The following is a 9,232-nucleotide window of genomic DNA, read 5'->3' as shown; positions in this document are numbered from 1 at the left end:
TCCAAGTTTTATTTGCGGCCCGTGGTCTGAACGCGATCATTCTCGTCTTTTTGGAGCAGCAGCGTGTCTGGCCGGTTCGTTCCGTTCAAAGCCGCAGGTTGGCATCTCCTTGCGCTATCCACGGAAGAGCCGGCCCGGCTATCCCCAAAAATAAGCCCTAGTGTGCTTTTTGGACCCAAAATTAATATAAGACACTGTCTTATTTTTGGGGAAACACAGTACATCCCAGTGTCTTATCTTGTACACAATATTGCTTAAGCAGATTGACATCATTTTTCTTCTGACTTTAGCTTTGTGTCAGGTTCTACTAAAGAAATTTATTTTAAGTCTTAAGACCTCTTATCCCAGGACAAGCAGGCAGCCTATTCTCATATGTGGGTGACGTCATCCACAGAGCCCGGATGCAGACTTGCTTGAAGAAACTCAGAAGTTTTGAGTCTGCCGCACCGCGCATGCGCGAGCGCCTTCCTGCCCAGTACAGGGCGCGTCTCCTCGGTTCTCCGCAGAGCTGAGAAGTCCGTCTTTGACGCTCCGCGCTGAACTTAGTTCACTTCGTGCCTTCTCTCACTGCAGCTCGTGTTTTATTTTGTTAAAAAAAAAAAAGTTTAATTTTTTCGTCGAATGACAGCTGGGTCTGTTGCACGCCCTCAGTCTGCAGGCTTCGACTTTGCGGCTGCTATTTTTCCTTCTATGTCCCGGCTGGTCACGGACTTCAAGAAGTGTAGCCAGTGCCAGCGTGTGATCTCCCTTACTGATCCACACCGCTGGTGCCTTCAGTGTCCGGGGCCTGACCATTGCCCGGAGTCGTGCGTTCGCTGCGCTACCCTTCAACCTTGAGCCCTCAAACTTCGTCGAGTTCAAGTGGAGAAGATTTTCAGTATGGAAATCCCTGCTACACTCTCGACCTCCAATTCGATCAGGCCTGCTACGGGGTGTCCTCCTGTCTCCACGACTTCGACCTCGACTCTCATCAGACCTTCCTCGTTTGGAATGTCCTCGACCTCGAGTAAATCTGCCAAGTCTTCTCTTGAGCTTCCCTCAGGTCAGATACCTCAGCAGACAGTTCCAGCGGTGGTCCTCAAGCTACCTAATCATCATTCCTCCAAGTCGAAGCATTCTTCCTCTTCGTCCTCGGAGCCTTTAGCCTCAGCAAGTGGTCCAGTTTCAGACTCGGATCCACAATTGCAGGCTACCATCCAGACAATTTTAGAGCGGGAATTTGTTCAGTTACTGACCAAATATAGTCCTGCCTCGACTCTGCTTCCTGCAGTCCAGCCTGGGCACTCAGCAGTCTCACAAGAGGTCGAGTCCTTTTGCCTGTGCCTCGAGCTGAATCTACACACTCTATGCAAGGAGACCAGTCTTTGCGAGTGTCTGGTCTGGAATCTTCACACTCTATGCAAGGAGTCCAGTCTTTGCGAGTGTCTCGTCTGGAATCCTCACACTCCATACAAGGAGCCGAGTCTATGGGAGTGCTTCGAGATACTTCGATCCAGACCACAGAGTCTATGGGACTTCGATCTACATCTTCCAGCCCTATATCCTCACATAAGGCATTGCCTGTTTCGAGGCATAGGGCGAAGTCTCCTCGGCCTCGCACGAAATTTGCTTCCAGGCAGCACTCATCACCGGTCGAGGCCCTCATCGAGGCGCAGGTGCTCCTCCAGAGAGAAGCCTTCCTCTTCCAGGCCTTCCATCTCTTCGAGGCCTCCAACTCGATCCAGGACACCAATAGCGGAACATGAAGGCTCTGCTTCTTCCAGTGCTTCGCCCCAGTCTGTTTTTTCACTAGGATATCAATATTCCAGAGAGGCCTCACCTTCGTTCTCCACTCGAGGCGCATCGAGTCCCTCTCGAGGCCATCCTCTTGCGGATCAATTGTCCTTTTCCTCCGTCAAATGGCTGAGGACCTGGATATTAAACTGGACTTTGGTTCTAAGAAGTATTTAAAGGAAATGGCTTTGCCTCGGCCTCCTGCGGAGTCTCTCAAACTTCCTCTTAACGGGCTTCTTACTCAGACTTTCAGACGAAACCTGGAGACTCCTTATGCCATTCTGCTGTTCCAGGCAAGTTGGAATCGAGGTATAGAACTATACATTGCAAGGGCTTTGAAACTCCCAACTATCTCATCAGTCCCTGCTTGTGGAATCTTCCTTAAAGAGGAGTCATCCTTCCAGGGTCTATGCAGAGAGGGCAGGACCATGGACAAGTTTGGCTGTCGTCTTAATCAAAATTCGATGATGACCTCCAGGGTTTTAAATTATAATTTTATATTTACTACTTATTTCAAGTATTTTATTGATATACTCCCTGGTTTTTCTAAAGACATTGGTCAACACAGACTTTTAGAGATCCAGCAAGTCATTGCTATTTTAGCACAACTCAGGTTAAACCTTCTTCAGTCATATGATGCCTTTGAACTTTCCTCGAGGGTCACTGCTTTCTCAGTAGCGATGCGCCACCTTGCCTAGCTTCGCACCATTGATATGGATCCCAACATTCAGGATCGTCTCGCCAATATTCCTTGTGAAGGCAATGACCTCTTTGATGAATCGATAGAGGCTGCCACCAAGAAGTTGTCTGAGCATGAGAAATCTTTTGCTTCCATAGTGAAACCAAAGCCTAAGCCAGCTCCTTCCAAGCCTTCTAAACCTCTTCCATCCTATCAGAGGCATTATCCTCCGAGGGCAGCTCCTTACACTCGAGCAACTCCCAAGAAACCGCAACAACAGCAGAAGCAACAGAAACTTTAGCCTTCTGCTGCACCAAAGGCTTCTCGGCCTTTTTGACTGTCTCAAACAGAGCATAACCACCATCGTTCTGCCTCTGTCCTCTTCCCTTCAGAGGTCGTCTCCATCATTTTTACCATTGATGGGGAGACCATTACATCCAACCTCTGGGTGCTGTCAATAATCAGGGAAGGATACTCTCTTCATTTCTCTAAGATTCCACCAGAGCTTCCTCCAAGAGAGTATCCTTCCAATCCATCCCAGACCACCTTTCTTCTTCAGGAAGCTCAAGCTCTGCTTCGTCTCCGTGCCATTGAGAAGTTCCCTTGGAACAGCAGAACAGGGGTTTTTACTCCCGTTACTTCCTAGTTTCAAAGAAGACGGGCGATCTGCGACCCATACTGGATCTCAGGACTCTCAACAAATTTTTGGTCAAAGAAAAATTTTGCATGTTGTCCCTTTCATCCCTTTATCCCCTTCTAGATCAGAACAATTGGTTATGTTCTCTAGATCTCAAGGAGGCTTACACTCACATCTCCATTCATCCGACTTCCAAGCTACCTCAGATTTCGGGTGGGGAATCTGCATTTTCAGTACAGAGTGCCTACCCTTCGGCCTGGCATCATCTCCCAGAGTGTTCACCAAGTGCCTAATAGTAGTGGCAGCAGCTCTGTGGAAGCATGGTCTTCAGGTGTTTCCCTACCTGGACAATTGGCTCATCAAAGATTCAACATCTCAAGGCGTTCTTGTAGCGACCCAACGGACTATGTGGTTCCTACAAAGCTTGGGATTCAAAATCAACTTTTCCCAAATCCCACCTTCAGCCCCTCAGAACCTACAGTTCATCGGAGCTGTTCTGGACACTGTCCAACTCAGAGCATGCCTTCCTCAGCAGTGTCTGGATGCTCTTCTTCAGCTGTGCTGCAAAGTTTCTTCCCTTTCTTCACTCTCAGAGAGACACATGATGGTACTACTCGGTCACATGGCCTCGACCGTTCACGTGACTCCTTTTGCCAGACTTCACCTCAGAATTCCTCAGTGGACCCTGGCCTCTCAGTGGGCGCAGGCTTGCGACCCACTCTCTCAACACATTATAGTCACTCCTTCGGTGAGACAATATCTCCACTGGTGGATGCTTTATTCCAATCTCTCCAGAGGTTTACTGTTTCAGACACCCCCTCATCAGAAGGTCCTCACGACAGATTCCTCGACCTTCACTTGGGGGGGCTCATCTCGATGATCTCCTTACTCAAGGCCACTGGTCCAGCACGGATAGTCAGTGTTGCATCAATCTGTTGGAACTCAGAGCGATCTTCAATGCTCTCAAAGCTTTTCAGCATTTCTTCACGACCAGGTAGTCCTTGTTCGGACAGACAATCAAGTTGACATGTACTGTGTTAACAAGCAGGGAGGAACAGGATCACTCCCTCCTTGTCAGGAAGCTCAACAGGTGTGGGACTGGGCGATCCATCACAACACCTTCCTGAAAGCAGTCTACGTTCAAGGAGAAAAAAACTGTCTGGCGGACAAATTGAGTCGTCTTCTGCAACCTCACGAATGGACACTTAATTCCTCTCCTCTTCATCACATTTTTTCTCAGTGGGGAATTCCTGAAAAGATCTCTTTGCGTCTCCCCACAACCTGCCTCAGTTCTACTCCAGGATATACTCTCCTCATCGCCTCGAGGCAGATGCTTTCCTTCTGGAATGGACGAATCTGTTCCTGTATGCGTTTCCTCCATTCCCTCTTATTCTCAAGATTCTTGTCAAGCTCAAGAACGATCATGCCACCATGATTCTAATAGCACCTCAGTGGCCCAGGCAACCCTGGTTCTCCCTTCTACTTCAGCTCAGCAGCAGGGAGCCATACCTTCTACCAGTTTTTCCCATCTCTGCTTACACAGAGTCAGGGATCCCTTCTTCATCCCAACCTGCAGTCTCTGCACTTGACAGCTTGGTACCTCTCAACATAACTCTTCTTCAGTTTTCTGCTTCCAGAAAGCCTGCCACTAGACAATGCTACCACCAAAAATGGACTTGATTTTCTACGTGGTGCATTTCTCATAACAAGGAGCCTCGAGATACCTCCTTATCTTCCGTCTTGGATTATCTTCTGCACTTATCTACCTCTGGCCTCAAGTCTAAATCCATTTGAGTCCATCTTAGTGCAATTGCTGCTTTCCATCAGCCTATCGAATGGAAACCCCTTTCTGCTCATCCTGTGGTTTCCAGATTTATGAAAGGACTTTTCAATGTCAAACTTCCTCTCAAACCGCCTCCAGTGGTTTGGGATCTCAATGTTCTTGCTCAATTGATGAAGCCTCCTTTTGAACCAATGGATACAGCTCATCTGAAATATCTCACTTGGAAAGTGGTGTTTCTCATTGCCCTCACATCTGCTCGAAGAGTCAGTGAGCTGCAAGCTTTAGTTGCTGATCCACCTTTCACTGTGTTCCATCATGACAAGGTGGTCCTTCGTACTCATCCTAAATTCTTACCTAAAGTGGTTTCAGAATTTCATCTCAATCAATCCATTGTACTTCCAGTATTTTTTTCCAAGGCCTCATTCCCATCCTGGAGAATTAGCTCTTCATACCCTGGACTCTAAGCGTGCTTTGGCCTTCTACTTAGAAAGCACCAAACCACACAGATCTGCTCCTCAACTTTTTGTCTCCTTCGATCCAAACAAGTTGGGACATCCGATTTCTAAACGTACCATTTCCAACTGGATGGCTGCTTGCATCTCTTTCTGCTATGCTCAGGCTGGATTACCTCTTCACAGTAAAATCACAGCCCATAAAGTCAGAGCAATGGCAGCTTCAGTAGCTTTCCTCAGATCTACACCTATTGAGGAAATTTGCAAGGCTGCTACTTGGTCCTTGGTTCATACATTCACCTCTCATTATTGTCTGGATACTTTTTCCAGACGGGATGGCCATTTTGGCCAGACAGTATTACAAAATTTATTCTCCTAAGTTGCCAGCATTCCCACCATCCCATTTTGGTTAGCTTGGAGGTCACCCAGATGTGAGAATATGCTGCCTGCTTGTCCTGTGATTAAGCACAGTTACTTACCGTAACAGGTGTTTTCCAGGGACAGCAGGCAGCTATTCTCACAACCCACCCACCTCCCCTGGTTGGCTTCTCTGCTAGCTATCTGAACTGAGGAGACGCGCACCCTACATTGGGTGGGAAGGCGCTTGCGCATGCGCGGTGCGGCAGACTCGAAACTTCTGAGTTTCTTCAAGCAAGTCTGCTTGTGAGGCTGTCCGCATCCGGGCTCCGTGGATGACGTCGCCCATATATGAGAATAGCTGCCTGCTGTCCCTGGATAACACCTGTTATGGTAAGTAACTGTGCTTTCTTGTATAAGTAGGTTGCAGTAGTCCAGAATGGAATTGTGCTCTTTTGTTAGTTGTATATGATATTTATGACTAGGGATTGCAATGTTGCCTGAGTGACAAACTTCAGTTACAAAGAACTTCATTTTCAAATTATTTTGCTACAAGCAGGAAATGGGAACAACCCTCTGCTGGTACAGAACCAGGGGAGATGCTAAATGTCAGTGAAACTACTAAAAAAGAAATGAAAGGTACCTGAGTGTCTTATAAAACCAGTGACTTGCTTGTTTTAGGCTGCTTTTGTAGACTAACCCTTGAATGTAATTTGCTTAAAGCAGTCATTAGAGTGCTGGTTGCTTTAAGATAACATTGCACAAAGGAGAAGAACTGTGGAAATTCAATAGCTAAGCGGCCAGTGCCCTGTGGTTGGTGTTCTTTAGAGAAGAGCTTATCCAAGTCGGCTCAGAGGTTGGTCTGATCTGGTTGGTTGTTTTTGTCTTATAATGCAAGTCAGAACTGCTGTTCCAGGCACACTAGGAAAAATGGATTAGCCTCTTTGGGTCGACTGGCATAAATCAGCCAGACGCGTGTTTGTAAGCTGCTGGGATTCTTGTGTTCATGTAGGTTTTGAGTTTCTTCTTCCAGTGATTAAAGAGACTACAGAAGCTCAGAGATGGGCATGCTGCACTTCACTTTTATCTGCCGAGCATACATAAAAATAGTCAACTGTAGGTCTACCTAGTATTGCAGTGTTTTCCAAAAGGGCACTGCCACTCCACGTTCCCGAAGAAAAACCGAGGTCCCCTACGCTGTTTTATTTAAGCTTTACCCATTCTGAATCGGTTAAGCCGACTTCTTGCAAACGGGCAATGTCTTGAGTTCTTTTAATTGGGGGACACTATTCCACCTACATTAACCCGCATCCCATAATATTGAGCAATGGGAGCGAAAAAGTTGCGAGGGTAGGAGAACATTCCTGAGAAATGTGCTGAGCCCGTTGTGCGCAGCCCCTGGATCTGTAGGTTTGTACAGCTGTATAGCCCGTGTGTCTTTCTGTTTCATTGTACGGTGTTGGAGGCCAGGAGATCAACTATATGCTTCAACCCAGCTGCCGATTCTAGTTCCATGCAAATTTCAAGATTGTCTTTAAGGTGAGGTGTGGCAACAGTTCTTTACTACTAAAATTAAAATGCTTTCCTACAGCTGTGCAAAATGGTTCTCACTTTGTTCGATTTATGTCCGAAACTGTCCTTCAAATAAAGATAAATTGTTGACGTTCAGAGTTTGTGTAAATCCTTGACTGTGATAACATAAGAACATAAGAAGTTGCCTCCGCTGAGGCAGACCAGAGGTCCATCCTGCTCAGTGGTCCGCTCCCGCGGTGGCCCATCAAGCCCATTGCCTGAGCAGTGGTCTATATCTATCTATACCCTTCAATCCCTTTTTCTTCTAGGAATCTATCCAAACCTTCTTTGAAACCATTTAATGTGTTCCTGTCTACCACAGCCTCTGGAAGCGCGTTCCATGTATCCACCACCCTCTGAGTGAAGAAGAACTTCCTAGCGTTTGTTCTAAACCTGTCCCCTTTCAGTTTCTCCGAGTGCCCTCTTGTACTTGTGGTGCCCCTTAATTTGAAAAATCTGTCCCTGTCTACTTTTTCTATGCCTTTCAGGATCTTGAAGGTTTCTATCATGTCTCCTCTAAGTCTCCGCTTTTCCAGGGAGAAAAGTCCTAGCTGCTTTAATCTGTTGGTATATGGGAGATTTTCCATTCTCTTTATCAGTTTAGTCGCTCTTCTCTGTACTCCCTCTAGTACCGCCATGTCCTTCTTGAGGTGCGGCGACCAGTACTGGACACAGTACTCCAGATGCGGCCGCACCATTGCACGATACAGCGGCATGATGACTTCCCTCGTCCTGGTCGTGATACCCTTCTTAATGATACCCAACATTCTGTTAGCTTTCCTTGAGGCCGTGGCGCACTGCGCCGATGCCTTCAGTGTTGCGTCTACCATCACTCCCAGGTTTCTCTCCAGGTTACTGACCCCTAGTGGTGTTCCCCCCATTTTGTAAGTGAACATCGGGTTCTTTTTCCCCACGTGCATGACCTTGCATTTCCCTACGTTGAAGCTCATTTGCCATTTTTCGGCCCACTTTTCCAGCTGCGTTAGATCCTTTTGGAGATCTTCGCAGTCTTCCCTCATTTGAGCCCTGCTGTATAGTTTGGTGTCATCTGCAAATTTTATGACCTCGCACTTGGTTCCCGCTTCTAGGTCGTTTATGTAGATATTGAACAGGAGCGGTCCCAGCACCGACCCCTGTGGAACTCTGCTCGTGACCCCTTTCCAGTCCGAGTAGTGGCCCTTTACGCCAACCCTCTGTTTCCTGTTTGCCAGCCAGTTTTTGATCCATCGGTGGACCTCCCCTTGCACCCCGTGGTTCCATATCTTTTTGAGCAGTCTCTCGTGTGGTACCTTGTCGAAGGCTTTTTGGAAGTCGAGGTAAATGATATCTATAGATTCCCCTTTATCCACCTGGCTGTTCACCCCCTCAAAGAAGTACAATAAGTTTGTGAGGCAAGACCTACCCTTGCAGAAGCCATGCTGACTCGGTTTTAGCTGCACATTGTTTTCGATATATTCACAGATGCTGTCCTTAATCAGTGTCTCCATCATCTTTCCCGGGACTGAGGTCAGGCTCACCGGCCTGTAGTTTCCTGGGTCGCCCCTTGAGCCCTTCTTGAAGATGGGCGTGACATTTGCTATTTTCCAGTCCTCCGGGATCTCTCCGGTTTTTAGGGATAGGTTGCATATTTGTCGGGGTGGCTCCGCTATTTCGTTTTTTAGTTCCTTGAGTACCCTTGGGTGAATGCCGTCCGGACCTGGCGATTTGTCGCTTTTTAGTCTGTCTATCTGCTTGAGTACATCCTCTTGGCTTACCTTTAAATTGACCAGCTTATCATTTTGGTCTCCTATTACGATTTCCTCGGGTTCCGGAATGTTGGTTGTATTCTCCCTCGTGAAGAACTCATTTAACTTGTCAGCTATCTCTTTCTCTTCTTTTACTACTCCCTTTCTATCTCCATCATCCAATGGTCCCACTTCTTCTCTTGCCGGTTGCTTCCCCTTGACGTATCTGAAGAAAGACTTGAAGTTTGTTGCTTC

General features: G+C 47.2%; 1 long non-coding RNA gene across 1 annotated transcript in view; it reads right to left on the bottom strand.

Moving 5' to 3' along the window:
* Window positions 1-9,232, bottom strand: part of LOC117351174 — a 30,542-nt gene that overhangs the window by 12,665 nt on the left and 8,645 nt on the right. The window lies entirely within an intron of this gene.

This window comes from Geotrypetes seraphini, chromosome 17 (assembly GCF_902459505.1).
Source record: "Geotrypetes seraphini chromosome 17, aGeoSer1.1, whole genome shotgun sequence".
Taxonomy (NCBI): Eukaryota; Metazoa; Chordata; class Amphibia; order Gymnophiona; family Dermophiidae; genus Geotrypetes; species Geotrypetes seraphini.
The sequence above is the reverse complement of the archived record's forward strand: the minus strand, read 5'-3'. Positions and strand labels throughout refer to the sequence as shown.